Below are 17,061 nucleotides of genomic sequence, written 5' to 3'. Positions count from 1 at the left end.
TGGAAGAACTGAGGATTTGGCGGGGAAAGGTTTCAGATATGTTGAATTTAAGATATCACTGGGACATCACTTTGAAATGTCCAATAAGCAGTTGGTGATGTGAGATGAACGTTAGAGTGACAGTGCTTTGTCCTTGTTTGTCTCCTTCCAATTTTTCAGATATATATTTGCCTTTCTAGGCTTTTCTTGACTCCTGTATTTGCATTTTAAAGTTTCTAATAATTACTGGTTATTATATCAGGAATTCATGAAAGTCTTCTAATCCATTAAAGATAAATTTTTTTCCCCCTGTAGAATTATGCTCTGTCTTGCAGGGTAAAGTATTCTTTTTTTTTTTTTTGTGAGGCAGGCAGGTTAAGTGACTTGCCCAGGATCACACACCTAGTGTCAGGTGTCTGAGACAGGATTTGAATTCAGGTCCTGCTGGCTCCAAGGCCGGAACTCTATCCACTGTGCCACCTAGCTGCTCCCGGGTAAGTTATTCTTTGTTTTAAGCCATATCTTTTATGTTTTAAAATACTGTATTCTGAAATTTTCTCTCCTTTATTAGGAGATGCTGTCAAGTTTTGTGTGCTCTTGATTGTGTTTCCTTTATTACTTGATCTGTTTCTGGCAATTTCAAATGTTTTTTTTTTCTTTGTCCTGGAAGTGCTGTATTTTGGCTCTGACATTCCCGGGAGTTTTCATTTTGGATTTTCCAGATTTTTTCTATTTTAACTTTTCCCTAAGGAGAATATAAGTTCTAAAAGACCTAGAGAGTTTTCTTATATGATATCTTGAAATAGGCTATCTCAGCTCTTTTTTTATGACTTTCAGATAGACCAATGATTCTCAAATTATCTTTCCCTGCTTTGTTTTCCAGGTCACTTGTTTTTAATATAAGATGCCTTATTCTTTCTTTGATTTTTTTTCAGGTTTTTGAATTTATTTCAATTATTTCTTATTGTCTCACAGATGTCTTCTATTTGGTCCATTTTAATTTTCAAAGAATAATGTTTCTTGGGTAAAATATTGTACCTCTTGTGCCAAATGGTTATTTCTCTTTCTAGTTCTTTCTTCTGTAGTTCTTTTTTCTTTTCTAATTCCCCCCCCCCAGTTCTGTCATTTCTTTCTCAATTGTTTCTTCTTGTATTCTCATTTAATTTACAAAATCAATTTTTCAAGCTCCTGATTCATCTCTTCTAGGAATTCTGTTTAGATTGTAAGCTCCTTAGGGACTGTCTTTTGCCTCTATTTGTATCCCCAGTGCTTAGCACAGTGCCTAGCCCATAGCAGGAGCTTATTAAATGTTGATTGATTGATTGATGGGGAGACTTGTACCCAAGCTATATTTTTCTTTCAGGCTTTGCTTGTGATGTTTTGGAGTCATTCTCATTCAGGTTTGTGCCTTGAGTGTTCCTGTCATCACAATAACTCTTCATGGTGGGAATTTTTTTTTTTGATTGCTTGTTCTTATTGCCTTACTTTTTGCCTTTTGATTTTGCATTCAGGCCAGTCTCTTCACACTTCTGGGGGAACCGTCTAGTCTGTGTTGTTCCTGTTTTGTGTCCTTTCAGGTCCTGGTGCCGTTTTCTTAGGAAATTGAATAGTGTTTTATTACAGAATGTCAGGAACAACTGTCTGGGGATCTCCCATGCTTTTAGTAAGCCCAGAGCTGTCTTATCTAGAAAGAAGTCTGAATGCTGTCCTCCTGGTCTGAATTCTGCAAGTTCCTAATCTCAGTTTGGGTCTGAGCAGTACAAATATTAGCATGTCTCTGATTGGAGTTCCAGTAGACTTTGGTGCTGGACTTAGCCACTGTTAGCCAGCTGGAAAGCTCTGTGGTTCTAGGGACACAACTGTAGGCTTCTCTTTGATTTGGGTTTCCTGCCCTAGTTATTCCACTACAGGCTTCAGATTGGGCCTGAGGCTAGATCAGAGACCTCATTCTTCCACTGGGGTCAAGGCCACACAGGTGTTTCTGTACTGCCTCCTCTCTCATTATGCATCCTAGGATCCATGACTGCTACTTTCCTTGAACTGCTACCTCCTATTACCCTTCTCTCTCCCCACCCTCACCTCATGAGGTGCAAATTCCCTACTTTGTCCACATATTTTTTCTCCCTGCATAAGTTGGGTCCCTCTGTGCTTTATCTGGGGCTTCTTCTTGATTTGGTGCATAGCCCCCAGTAGGTTATCACACAGTAGAAGATGCCCAACTGGAACCTGTCCTCAGTGTCTGTAGATCTCTCTCTCGCTACTGACCTGAGCTGGGAAAGTGTCTCTGTGTGTGTGTGTGTGTGTGTGTGTGTGTGTGTGTGTGTGTGTGTGTGTGTGTGTTTGTTTTAATTTCCTAGTCAGTACTCAGTCTGGTGCATTTTTTAGATCTTTGTGGGTAGTTTGGCTGTACTACTTCCTTATACCTTGCAATTTTGGCTAGTCTTCCCTGAGGTAACTCTCTAATAGCATGAGTTTTGGAGAACATGTCAATTTGTATCAGTAGAAGTAATTTTCTTATTTGGAAGTTCCCTATATCAATTAAGTCCAATCCCTATGCCATCCCCTATCTACTTCCTGACCTTGATTCTTAAGTCTCTTCCTATTGGCCCCTTTCTTCTCAAGCTACTGTACATTTGTGCTGAGGTTTTTCTGGGCCTCAAATAGAAACACACAGAAACTTCTTTTGATATTGCTACTTCCATAAGCTCTTACTTTATTTTATTTTTTTTTTATCATTTTAAGGGAAAATCCGTTTATACCTATGCTTTTGAGTGTTTTCAGTAAGAATTAGTGTTGTATTTTGTCAAAAACTTTTTCTGTATCTATTGATAAAATTATTTTTGTTACTTTTGTTATTGATATAATCACTTATGTTAATAGTTTTCATTATGTTTAACCATCCCTGCATTCCTGGTATAAATCCCATTTGTATAATCTTTGTAATATATTGTTATAGTCTCTTGGCTAGTATTCTATTTAGAATTTTTGAATCCCTATTCATTAATGAAATTGGTCTATAATTTTCTTTCTCTGTTTTTGCTCTTCCTGTTTTATGTGTCAGCACCATATTTGTTTTATAAAGGGAGTTTGCTAGGACTCCTTTGCCTATTATTCCAAATAATTTATTTAATATTGGAATTAGTTGATCTTTAAATGTTTGGTAGAATTTACTTGTAAATCCATCTGATCCTGATCCTTTTTTCTTAGAAAGCTCATTTATGGCCTGTTCAATTTCTTTTTCTCAAATAGGTCTACTTAAATATTCTATTTCCTTTTCTGTTAAATCAGGCAGTTTATATTTTTGCAAATATTTATTCATTTCACTTAGATTGTTAATTTATTGGCATATAATTGGTTAAAATGACTTTTAACAATTGCTTTGATTTCATCTTTATTAGTGATATATACACCCTTTTCATTTTTTATACTAATATTTTGGTTTTCTCCACTTTTTTTGATCATATTAACCAATAGTTTATATATTTTATTGGTTTTTTCATATAACCAACTTCTCACTTATTTATTAATTTAATGGTTTTCTTACATTTAGTTTTATTAATCTCACCTTTAAGTTTTAAGATTTCCAATTAGGTGTTTAATTGGAAATATTTAATGTTCTTTTTCTAGTTTTTTTAAAATTGTAAAACTACCTTACTGGCCTGCTGTTTCTCTGTTTTATTGATATAAACATTTACAGATATAAATTTTCTTCTGATTACTGCTTTTGCTGCATCCTGTAGGTTTTATGTTGTTTCATTATTATCATTCTCTTTAATAAAATTATTGTTTCTATGACTTGCTCTTTAAACCACTCATTCTTTAAGATTAGGTTATTTAGTCTCCAATTAATTTTTAGTCTGTGTTTCCATGGTCTCTTATTAAATATAATTTTTGTTGCATTATGATCTGAAAAGGATGAATTTAATATTTCTGCTTTTCTGCATTTACATGTGTTTCTTGAAAGCAACATATTGTTGGTATCTGGTTTTTAATACATCCTGCTGTCCATTTCTGTTTTATGGGTGAGTTCATCCTATTCTTATTGAGAGTTGTCATTACCTGTTGTCCATTTCTCTCTATCCCATTTTTCATCATTGTTTATCCTTCTCTCCCTTTCTTTTTACCCTGTCCCTCTTCAGATGTCTAATTTACTTCTGAGAGATATAATGAAAATATTTGTTTCCATGTAATTGAAAAAATCACTAGAAAAGTAACAAAGTAAAACTAGACACAGCCAGTCTTATCTTGTTTTGCTGGTAGAAATCAGTAAATAGGACAAAGGTTAAGCTTTACTTAGAGTTTGCATACTTCATAGGCTTGTGTGAGACAGAGACCACTTACCCAAAATAAAAAACAAAGAATTAGATACCTTGAAAACAGAAAGGAGTTTATTGCTTTCTCATGAGAAAGGGTACTGCCCCTCATCAGACTAATGCACCAGCCAGGGGAATATGAATTGGTTACAGAAAGCCAGCCTTATTTATACCATAACTCGAGCTCCTCCTCCCTAACCCTCTTCCCCGTATCCCGTTGGCTGGGCTTTCAGGGGGCACAATCTATTCATGGAAATCTTCCCCAGCAACAGAGACGCAAGTTTGCCCAGAGACAAGAAAAGGCGGGAAGTTTTGCAAGGGTAAACAGTTCAGGTTGGGGTTAGGGCTATTCTTTCTGCTGCATGCTTAAAAACAGGGTCTGAGTGGGGGAGGGTTTTGAAAGCAATAATACAAGAACTATTAACAAGAACTATTGACCCTTTGAGGAGGCTTCACTTCTGAGAGATGCTAGTTTATGAACATGCGATGTATGTAGAAGGAGGGAGACGGGGAACATGTCAAAGAGTAGATGTGTAATAGATGTGCCAGAAAGGTGTACACTCTGGAGTACTCAGCCAATGAGGAAACAGAGGAGGGACTCTGTGGTCCTGATTAGAAATAGTGAACTCTTGCTTTGGTGTGTGTGTTAGGACACCCGCTTTTGCAGCTGCATAATAAACTGGGCTTTTAACTTCATCCTTCCAGAGTTCGAATAAATTATTTCTCACACTTCTCACCACTGCCTCCCCAATCCATACCGTTTCTAAAAATCCCTCCCTTATCCTATCCCCTTGCCCTCCTATTTTTCTGTGAGTTACTCTTTTAAATGTATATGTTATTCCCTCTTTCACTTAGTTCTGATGAGAATAAGTTCTAGCATTAGAACTTATTAGCAGCCCTCTACTCCCATCTGCTTCCACTGCAACAGTCCTTCCATTCATGCTTTATTTGTATGAAATAATTGCTGTATTTTACCTCACCCTACCCAGTTTTTTTTGCATCATTCCATCAATATTCAGCTCATTCTTTTCCTCTTAAGTGCCAAATTGCCAGAAATTTTAGTTTAATAATAAAGATATCCACTGCCAGACATTCTTCTCCATTTACAGTGTATTAAAATCAACCTCAGAATCAGATCTGTTATTCTTAGGTGAAACTTTAGGGCATTACATTTCTGCCCATATCCTTTCTCAGACTATCCTTCGTCTTATGGTTCCAGAGCAGCACAGGACTGGACCGTGGACCATGCTTTTAGGAACACACAAACCTTGTGAGCTCCTGACTATCTTCCTTTAAGTTACAGCAGGTCAGGCTCACCCACAACAACGAGAAATGAGATGGAAAACCTCAACTACGGCAGCTGAACTGTGAGCATATTTCTCAAAGCCTAACTTAGCTGTTCATTCCCATATCTTCTTAAACACTGTAGTCTGAAACTTGCAGAACAAGAGACCCATATGACAACCAGTCTGTGACAGCCGAACACATTTGGTGATTCTTCATTACCATATAAAATGTAAATTTTTAGCATTCAAGGCTGTATGAAATTTGGCTTTGCCTTTCTTGCCTAATTTTATACCTCACTTCATGAGTGGGGAAAAAATAAAAAAACCCATAGGATTTGGAGTTAGAGGACCTATATTCAAATTTTGTCTTAGTTACCTACTACATGTGTAGCATTGAGAGTGGTACTTTTTTTTTTACCACTTTAATTCTCACCTTTCTCATCTGTAAAATGAAATGTTTGAATTAGATGACCTTTAATACTCCTTTATCCTGGAATTACTCTTATTTATCATGTTTTCTTGTTCTAATCCCTCATGCCTCCACACATTTGGTAACTATCATCTTCCATATCTAGAATGGATTCTTTCTCAATTTTACTGAAGGTTCTTGCTTTCCTTCAAGGCCAGTCTTGGTGCCATCTCCTTCATGATGTCTTCCCTGATTTCAATGGAATAATAATTTTTGTATTATGTACTTTATAGAGTTGACCTAAAAATCAAATGACATTATATATGTGTGTATGTGTGTGTGTGTGTATGTGTAATATGTAGATATTAATTTGCTATATGTATGTGAGCTTTTATTTTTCTTGTACCTAGTACTGAGCCTTGATCTTAGTAGGCACATAACAAATATTAGATTTATAGACTCATAATTTACAACCAAAAAGAACTTCTGAGATGATGTAGTCTAAACCAGTGGTGGGAACCTGTGGCCTTGAGGCCACATGTGGACTTCCAGGTCCTTGGGTTGGGGCCTTTTGACTGAGTCCAAGTTTTACAGAACAAATCCTTTTATTAAGGGGCTTTTTTTTTTGAAGTTTGATTCGGTCGAAGGGCTGCATGAGGTCAGTGGGCCACATGTGGCCGTGAGGCTGCAGGTTGCCTACTCCTGGTCTAAACCCTGTCCCCAAGCATTTTTAGAGATTAATAGTTGCTGAATAGAATTTTTTTTATACAGTCATATTTCATTTATTCTGCCTCATTTGATGTTGGGGTATTTCAAATAGCTGTATTTTCGAGTAACTAAAGTTTAACTTTTAAAGCCCCTGAATTTAAAAAAAAATTATATTTAATAGTAATTTACTTTTAAATATAATATTACTTTTAATTGTAATAATATTATAGTTATAAATTGTTATACACTTTCCTTATTCTCCAAGTGGTAGCCAGAATATAGTATCACCTTAAAATTTTGTTTTTCATAGTCGTTATGAACAGCAGTTAGGGTACTGCACTATAGCATGATGACTTATTTGAATTTCTCCTATCTCTTCCATCTGCTGTCAACTGTCTCTTTTATTAATATTTCTCCTGGTTTTAATTTAAAGGCATTTATTTTGCTCATGATTGCACGAGGGAGGACATGGCCTTTCTAATAGCTCTGTGATCCTCAGATCCCATTTCTACTTACTTCCACATTTGTAGATGTATTCTGGATGCCAAATTTGGTAAAAGTCTGACCTCTGGGTATCAGTATATTTTTATGCTATTCTGTTGTGAAGATTTCAAGTAAAGCTGGCTCTACCAGTATTTAAGCTGTTGTTTTATTAATGCTATTACTGATTGTTTTAAAATGCAATATACTAATTAATTAAGGCTACCCTTGGGTTCAGAGAAAGAGCCTGTGCTTTCCAGTATGAGAAATAGTTGCTTTGTGCTCAGCTACCAGCTACCAGCTATCATGTGGCTTGGTAGGGTGGTAAGGAATTTATTCATCAGTGCCTTGAGAATGGCAGGCATGGCTCTGCCTGGAGGTCAAGACCTTTTGAAATGAAGGATGCCATTAAGCAAAATAAATTAATTAAATCAGCAAATAAAAACTTGAGTGATAAATCCTTTAAAGTAACATCCTTTTCAAAATACAGTGCTTCTATTTCATGTTAAATTCTGTATTACATTTCTGGATATTTTTGAGTTTCTTCAGTTTTGAAGGGGAAAAATAAATTCTTTTGCTGTATTCCTATTGTACAATGAAAATGAAGAAAATAAATGCTGAAAGTATAAAGGTACTTTGCTACTTCAGATATTTGATGTGTGAACATTGTTTTTGCTCAACATGCAAGTTGTGATAGTACCTGTGCATTTAGCAGCATCTAGATTTTGTTAAAATGACCTCTACCTATTTAAATGTATTCATACTTCATGGTGAAAAATAGGAGACATTTCCTGTTAAGTTATAAAAATCATCTAATTTAGTTATGAGCTGCTCATGGCCATCACTAACCTTATAGGCTGACCCTGAACAATGTTCATTTCAATTCAGAAAACAATAACTCTAGAAAATCACTTTTAAGTGACAGGTGGTACAATTGACTTTACTGCATGATCATGGTCAGATTCTATGTAATCTACATTTTTACCAAACTTCATTTGCATATAGCTCTCTTCTCCCTGCCCCTCCCCTCCTAGTTATTTCATTCTTCTTAAAATCTCTTACTACCTGTTTTTATGAAGAAATAAGGCCTCTTATTAAAATAAGGGCTTCATTATGTTTATTGCAGATTGCAGATAAAACTCATGAATTTCTGTCTAGAGAACTGCTTTTAAGCCATTTTGTAAGCAATAAAACTACAAGAAATGTACAGGTAAATTAAATTTGTAGTCCAATGAAAGTTAAGTTTTGAATTGTCCTCTGATAATACTATTCTTCATAATTTATTCATTTGTTCTATCTAAATACTGAATTTAAAGCTATCCATTTACAGCTTGATCTATTGAGAAACAGAATGTGCAACAGTGAAATACTCCTCCCTGTTATAAGCTCTCATTGAAGCCCAGAAGTGGATTTGATGTGGAAGAAAATGCTGACCTTAGCAGCATTTGGGGTATTCACAATCAGGTAGACTTATCTGTTTGTTATCAAGTATAGTTTTCTCTTCACAGAAGATAAGGTTTTTTTTGATATGTCCTTCAGCCATTTTTGAAATTACTTATGAATAGCATCTTATGGAGAAACCAAGTTTTTAGTCTTATCTTTATCATTTCACATCTCTGATCCTCACTTTCCTCCTCTGCAACATAAGGAATTTATTCCAGATGATATCTAAGTTCCCTTTTTAGATTGAAGTTCCAGTTTCAAGATTGATGTGGATGAAGTTAATTAGATTCAGGAAAATATAAATCCAGCCAATGGATTTATATCAGGATAAAAATTGTCATTGATTCAAATATTTGTTATGCCATATTGATATTGAATGGAACCTTAGAAGTCATTCAGTCCAGCTCACCACTTAATGTAGGAGTCCCTTCCATAGCCTTCCTGACAGATGATCATGGAACCACTTTTTGAACACTTCTTGTTAAAAGAAACTCACTACTTTAGAAAGGCTTTTACAAATTCCTGGGACTTTTTGCTGAATGGAGAGTCTTTCTTAAAGTGATCTGAAAACTGCTTTCCTGCTGCTTCCACACATTGGTATTATTTCTGTCCTCAAACCTATGTAGCAAAAATCTATTCTCTCTTCCCCATTTTAGAGATTAGAAAACATTGGTTAAATTTCTCCCTCCCTCCCTCCCTCCCTCCCTCCCTCCCTCCCTTCCTCCCTTCCTTCCTTCCTCCCTTCCTTCCTTCCTTCCTTCCTTCCTTCCTTCCTTCCTTCCTTCCTTCCTTCCTTCCTTCCTTCCTTCCTTCCTTCCTTCCTTCCTTCCTTCCTCTCTTTTCTACCCCCCTTACCCCTCCCTCAGTCTTTCCTCTTTAGGTTAAATACACCTAACTTCTTCAACTATGCCTCACATGGCATGTTTAACAGGTAAACTGCCATGCTTAAAATGTAGTACCTGGAACTGAAATATGATACAATTTTAGCCTTGCGTAGATTCATTCATAGGAAAAAATTTCTACCGATGTATGACTCCTACCCCTAACAAAATTGTTATATTTCCCTTGTTTTCAGACATAGGTATATGATCTGCTTATTGTGTAGTCAGCCTGTAACAGCATCCGAAAAAGAGCATATTCTTCTCTTCAAAGAATTAGTTTTTTTACCTACTCTTTTCTATTATGTGTGTGTATGGTATACTTGTATATTTATGGTTTTTTTTTTAGTAATTAATCTAGAAATTATTTTTGATAAGATACTTTGGAATATTTTAGATTGCTACAGACTTCCTTTTATGCCCCCTTCCTACCCTCTGTCTGTGAGGACATAGAATAGCCAGAACCTGTCAGACTTCACTAGGGGAGGGAGTCTGGTCCTACCTACAGAGTACAAAACACTGGGCCATCACTTAACTGATGGTCTCTGAGCAAAGTTGCTTTTTACTTGGTAAGCTCTAACAAAGAAAGTAGGGAAGAGAGGCTGGATAATGACCCTGACTCTCCTTTACAAGAATGTTGTATTCATCTTTCATTGTTTACGTAGCAAAGGAGAAGTAAATTCCTGAAACTGGCAAAACCTTCTTAAAAAAAACAGCTTCAATATTTATTAGTGGAGAGTAGTCTAGGTGTTGTAAGGGGACACCATGTGGGTTACCTACCTCTCCTATGGCATGGGATTGTTGTGAGGTTTGAAAGGAAGCAGCATGGTCATCTCCATCCTCTTCTCCCCCACCCTTCTCTCCCACCCTTCTCCATGGGAGACTTTGATTCCTGCCAGGAGGAGGAGCAGGAAGTTGGGGCCAAAGAGAAGGGGTACTAGGTTAGAATTATATCTCTCCTCAGAGACAGGGGCTAACAGTCTGTATTTATCCCTGTCTGTTCCCTTAAATATTATTATTATTTTTCCCCCCCTTAAATATTATTAGTCAAGGCTAGGGGACGTGATCAGGTTTAGTCTAACTTCTCATTACTGTGTCATTATTGTGGGGGAAGGAAGACCCCAAGCTCAATATGAAAAGCTTGACCTCTTACACACTTAATAGCAATTCCACAGTGAACACCCGTATCAGGTAGTAAAGAAATCCATCTATCCAAATTGTAGCAAAGCAAAACAGAAATCAGAGAAGGTGTATGTAGGAGGATATACACCAGACAATATAGTGAAGCTTTCCCATTGGGAGTAAGATAACTCAGCTCATCCAAGAGAGATTGGCTTTGATCTCACCCAAGGGGAAACTTCCCACAGTCTCCAATGTGGTAAGCTAGGGATAGGGACACAATAGAGAGTTCCTTTCATGTCTTCCCAGTCTTTTCCTTCAGCAACCTGAAATGGGATTGGCATCTTCCATCATCCTTCTTGATGGAAGCCAGAAGTGCCCCCAAGCAACTTGAATTTTGAAGAAGACTGAAAAATAAAAATGAAGAAGGCTGGAGTTTTTCCACTCTTGCCAAGTCTGCCTCACCTCTCATGAAGGGCATTCATCCCTGCCACGAGCACCTGTGTCTGTGGCTGTGGTTTGATGCTGGTGGAGTGAGAAGATGGAAAGAAACACAGGCCAGGTGGGAGACAAGTAAAGAACAAGCTCTGTTTATTAATCTGAGGGTTAGGGTTTTTATATCTTTGACTCATGGGAATATCTCCCAAAGTAACAGCAAGTAAAGCAACAAAGTTTACATATCTTTACCAACAAGCAACACTGAGAATTTTTCTCATGCGAATACTAACCAAAGTAACAACAAGCACATTTCTCATGGCAACATTATCCTGGCTGTTTCCTTATCTCATGGGAACATTAACCAGGGAGTTATCCTATCCCGTTTTCTCACTTCCTTGTAATCTCCAAGGGCATCCTGTTCTCAAGAGACAGAACAGGGGGGTGGGGAGCCAATCTTCCTGAATTATGCAGCCATCTGATATAGGAGATGCTACAGGTAAAACCTGGCTTGCGCTGGATCCTCTGACTCTTCAGAGCTGGCCCTCAATATTTCCCCCCTTTTTTTTCTGTGCTAACTTGAGATAATGAATGGATGCATGAAGCTCACCTAAGATGTGGCGAGTGCATTTTAGTAGACACGGGAGTAGGAAGCATAAAACTAATACAAAACATAGCCAAAGTAGAAAGTGTAACAGCAAACTTAATACATTATTAAAAGGATTGAGTTGATTTATCCAATTTAACAGTTTGTTTGCAATATCTTGAGGGTCAATACCATTAATATGAGAATCAGCTGTTTCATGTTGTACCATAGATAATTGTCTAATTTCCCATGTAATATTTTCAGAGTTCCATGCACCCTGGAGCTTGTTTAATGTTTGTTCAATTGTTATATTAGTAAGATTTGAATACACATATGGAGTCACACAGATAAAAGAATAGCGATAATCACATTTCATGTTGAAGTGCATTGTTAATTGTTCTATTTTCATTAAAAATGTCGTTAGAATGAGCTGTTCCTCCCACAATTTGAGTATCATTAACAGTAATCCTCCCAATTTTATCCACCCAAGTACTAGGTTTGACCCGTGGTGGATTAGCCATGAAAGTCCAATGCAATCATTCTTCCATTCCATAAATACCCATGAGAGACAACGTTGCGATGAGAAAAGTCACTCTTCTAGCACCTGATCTTCTCCTTGGTCTTGCCTTTCTCTTCCGCTTGTCCCTCCTTGAAGGACCTTCACAGATCCTTGGGGTCTTCATCCTTGCAGCTGGCATGTTGACACATGTGGATCTTTTTCTTGGGGACCCAGACTGGTTCTCCTGCATGATCTTGAAGAACACAAGCATAACCTTGACCCCAAGTTAGTAATTTTACTGGACCAGCCCAATTACCTGTCTTTGGGTCCTTCCACATCACCATGACATCTGATTGCTCAGTTAACAACCTGTTCTTTTGTCCTGCAAAATGTCTTTGTGCAGGAGTACGTCCCTGATCATCTAGTGTCAAAAAATTTATGGTCCTAGGGAAATTTAGATTAGGATCTTCTCTAAGTGTGAAAAAGAGATTAGCCAATTGTTCCGTAGCAATTTGGAGTGTTGGTAGAAGCTAATTAATATCCCCTAAGAGTATTTTGAAAATCATGAAATGTTTCTAAAGAATTAAGGCTTAAGTGTGCTTTTTGTGGCTTCACTGTTGTTTTGGTGACAATATGACCTAAGTAGGAAAATGGAGATTTGTCTTGAACTTTCTCTGGGGCTATAATAAGCCCAGGGTTTTGTAAAGCTAATTAAAACTGAGGTAATAAATGTGTGAGTCCACTTTTAGTGGAATAGCTACAAAATATGTCACCGTATAGTGTATTATTCTTGCATTGGGAAATTGATACATTGTAAGGCTGTTTTTATGCCATGAGGAAGGACTTTCCATTGAAACCTGGTTGCAGGTTGTTCTACATTAACAGTGGGTAATGTGAAAGCAAGGTAACATTTGTCAGCTCCTTGCTTTGGAATAGTAAAAAAGCAGTCTTTTAAATCAATAACTATCAAAGGCTGGGAAACAGAAATCATAGTGAGGGGAGATATGTCCTTCTAAAAGTTGTTGTTTGACTAATGTAGACTGTGAAACAATATGTCTAAAGTAAGCAAAGGGTGATTTCTTTTGTACCTTTTCAGGGGCAATTATAAATTTATGAGACTGAAAGGCTTGTTAAAGCTCAGGCATTAATAAGGAGAGTTCGCTAGTAGTAAAACAAGTGTAAAGTTTATCATCCATGTAATAAATTGTTTTTGTCTGGGAATATGTCTGCCTAAAAGGTTTAATAGTGTTATGAACAAAATTTTGACACATGGTGGAAAACATTCTTTCTGAAAGGAACACAAACATTCTTTCTGAAAGGAACACAATAGGGAAACTTCAAATACTGATTTAATGGAGACAACTATACTCAAATGCAAACTCAAAACAAGATTAGTTATAGTTCTAAGAGTCTTTTGACTCAAACAGCAAGTTTCACTAATCATAGCTTAAAAGCAGATACAATTAATTTTATTCTCATGGAGTTGTAATAAGTAATAAAAATTTAGTAAGACTCACATATATAAGAGATTTCACTTAGTATCAATTTCTTCTCAAATTTAAACTTGTGCTGGTGTAAAAGCCAATTATTAGAAATCATTTCTATCTATTGTACATAAACTTGCAACTTCTCAGCAAGCTAATTTCATTGTTTAGGAACTGCATTATCAAGTTCTTTTCTCAGGGCAGATGACCTTGCCCACACAGATGGTTTCTAGGAGGCTTGTCAAGTTTACAAAGTAAAGGGAATTGCCTCATGCCCCTTCTTTTCACTCATAAGTTTAAAAATTCTAGGTTTTAACATTAAAACAGTAACTTCAAATAATTTAATTAACAATCTGGTAATTTTCTTAAGTGATAGTCAAATTGTTTTAGCTATAACGCTTTCTTTAATTACAGGTAAAGATGGAAATACCTCATTTTCTAATTGACAGTTATAAAACATTATAAGACAAGATTAGCAGGGCTTGACAAAATAATTTAATTGGTTTTACACAATTTCTCCACCATCCTTCAGTTTCTTTTAGTTCACATTTTAATAACATCCAAATTATGAAGAATTGATTGACATAACTGATACAAAAGTTTACCAATTGGAAACAATAATAGATGTTTAAAACTGGAAACAAACACATTACCAATTTGAATGAACTAAGCTATCTTTTGGTTATGTTCCGATATGTAAAAACTTTTCTTTTTGATCTGAGGGAAAAAAATTCACCCTCCTTTCCTTTTTCTCATCCTCTCTTCTGTACCCCAGCCCCAGCCAAGTTGTGCGCCACAACCCGGCCAAAGCTGAACGCAGAAGAGGGGAAGAGAAAATTTTCCAACAACTTATCTTTCTTACCTTATGTTTCCATCCACATTCAAAACCTTGGCCAGACGTCAGAATGTAAAAAGAAAGAGAATTTCTTCCTAACAGTTCTCCAAAAGTTTCCAAATCTTTTACTCTCAAACCCTCTGTTCACACTGTTCATGCAAACAGATTATGCTTTTCTTTCTACCCTTACATCTCTCATTCCTACATGCTTAAACTTTCTTGCCTTTCCTTCTGATGGACTTTGATAAAAGGTCCCTTTAAAACTGCACATGTCTTATTTCTTTCTAATTCTGACCTGACACTTCGAGGATCTTTCTCGACTTGCCTTTTACCAATTATATAGCCTAAATAATAAAGTATTTTTCTCTCTTTCTCTGTCCCATCCACCCGCTCCTCTGAGGCTGCTGTTATCAGGGAGGCAAAGAGGGAGAGAAAGCTAGCTGGCTGCAAAAGGTTTTAGATTACACAGGACATTCACTCATACCCACACAGACAAACACAGAACAGAATGACAGGGAGAATCCAAAAGCTCAAAGAGACTTGTCAGAAATCCCCTACACAAATCAAATAATATGTATTTTTATTTTTTCTTTTCATGGTTTTCCAGATGTTATGGAAACCGGGCAAAATTTTCCTTAAGGTCCTGGAGACTGAGCTCCCTGGAGGTAGCTATAGAGTAGGAGCATGCAGTAGGGAGATCAAGACCTGCACTGCCTTTGGTAGCATGATACAAGTCTCTTATTGTGGTTGGCTTGGCATGTGAACTGGAGGAATTAGGGATAATGCTGCCATTGTTTGGTGGGGCTGGAGCTGGCCCCGGGAGGTGTTTCCCGAAAGTAGATTGCTGTCCTTATCTGTAGAGGAACGACACTGCCTAGCCAAATGTTTGCCCTTGCAACATCTAGGATAGACTTGTGAAGGTGGCCGAGATGTCTGTAATTGAGGGTAACGTATAGGGGTTTGCAATCTTTTTTCATATGACCCTGCTTCCCACACTCATAACAGCAGTAATCTTTGCTGTCTTGAGGGGATATTAATGCTGTAGCAAAAGATTCCTCAAAGAAGGCTGTTGTCCCTACATTCTGACATCTTTTTATCATTTCTCCAATCGGTATGTCATCCCTTGTTCCACCTAAGCACTTTTTACAGTCGGTGTTAGCATTTTCTTTAGCTAATTTTTGTAACAGAATAGAAGCTGCCTCCGCGTTACTAACACTTTGTTGAATAGCTAGTGCAAGCTGAGCAACAAAGTCAGAAAAAGGTTCTTGGGGCCCTTGAACAATCTTTGTATAGGAAGTGAAACAATCAGTTTTTCCTAGGACCTTCATCCATGCCTCACAAGCACACTGAATAATTTACTCATAGGCATGCAACTCATATTTAGTTGATCTCTTGATTCTGAATATTGCCCTTGAGCCTGTCTTACAGCTCTGGTCACAATGTCCTTCTCCTCCTGACAGAGATTTAACTGGGATGAATACTTTGGAGGAGCTGTAGGGCAAGGAGAGTGTGGAGGGGGCCTTGAAACTTTAACTACCTCATTTCTTGCTTCATTCTTAATTTCTGTTTTTGTTAACATTTTTGCAACTTCTTCCTCTTCTGTAGTGCCACAAGAGGCTTCTACCTTAATTACTTTTGTGGCCAAAGGCACCTCTTCTGGCATTTGGAGGCATATTTTAAGTATGTTCCAAGTGAAGAAATTGAACACCGGAAAAGCATTGGGTCCGCATTCTCGACGATATTCACTTAATTGTTTGCCTACTCTTTCCCATCTTTCCATATCTGTCGTTCCTTCTTGGGGAAACCAAGGACAGCATTGTTCTACAGTTTCTAAATCTCTCTTTTTTGCTGATGAACACTGTCCCATATTAGCTAGTTATATTTTTCTATACACTTACTCAGCCCATGTAATTTCACCTTCACTGTGAACCAAATATAACAAGGCACTTTGATTCAAAGTGAATGTAAAACACACATACACCGATCCGTGTCTCTACTCCCCTGGTGAAAATGAAAAACTGTATAGGAAAATTATCGCCTTACCTTGTTAGTTGTTGTCTTCTGTGCAACGACCAGAGCTCTTTTTTTAGGGCTGTTGGCCAAACAGCCCACCTTGTCCAGGGCCACTCTGCCAGGGGAAGCTATTCTTTCAAGTCCCCAAAGGTCCCTGTTCCGGCGCCACTCTGCTGCGAGCACCTGTGACCGTGGCTGTGGTTTGGTGCCAGTGGACTGAGAAGAGAGAAAGAAACATGGGCCAGGTGGGAGACAAGTAAAGAACGAGCTCTGTTTATTAATCTGAGGGTTAGGGTTTTTATATCTTTGACTCATGGGAATATCTCCCAAAGTAACAGCAAGTAAAGCAACAAAGTTTGCATATCTTTACCAATAAGCAACACTGAGAATTTTTCTCATGTGAATACTAACCAAAGTAACAACAAGCACATTTCTCATGGCAACATTATCCTGGCTGTTTCCTTATCTCATGGGAACATTAACCAGGGAGTTATCCTATCCCGTTTTCTCGCTTCCTTGTAATCTCCAAGGGCATCCTGTTCTCAAGAGACAGAACAGGGGGGTGGGGAGCCAATCTTCCTGAATTATGCAGCC

General features: G+C 37.4%; 1 protein-coding gene across 4 annotated transcripts in view; it reads left to right on the top strand.

The window, feature by feature from the left end:
• FARS2 (phenylalanyl-tRNA synthetase 2, mitochondrial) overlaps positions 1-17,061 on the top strand; it is a 623,068-nt gene that overhangs the window by 28,789 nt on the left and 577,218 nt on the right. Inside the window, exon 2 of one of the 4 annotated variants that reach the window (XM_078153627.1) lies at positions 350-473. The exons of the other annotated variants lie outside the window; for them this stretch is intronic. The gene's annotated coding sequence lies outside the window, so the exon portion shown is untranslated. The remainder of the gene's footprint in view (positions 1-349; positions 474-17,061) is intronic. 4 annotated transcript variants of the gene reach the window in all.

The sequence above is a fragment of the Phascolarctos cinereus genome, unplaced genomic scaffold (genome assembly GCF_003287225.1).
Source record: "Phascolarctos cinereus isolate Bilbo 61053 unplaced genomic scaffold, phaCin_HiC Scaffold_4;HRSCAF=312, whole genome shotgun sequence".
Classification (NCBI taxonomy): Eukaryota; Metazoa; Chordata; class Mammalia; order Diprotodontia; family Phascolarctidae; genus Phascolarctos; species Phascolarctos cinereus.
This window is presented reverse-complemented; position numbering and strand designations above follow the sequence as displayed.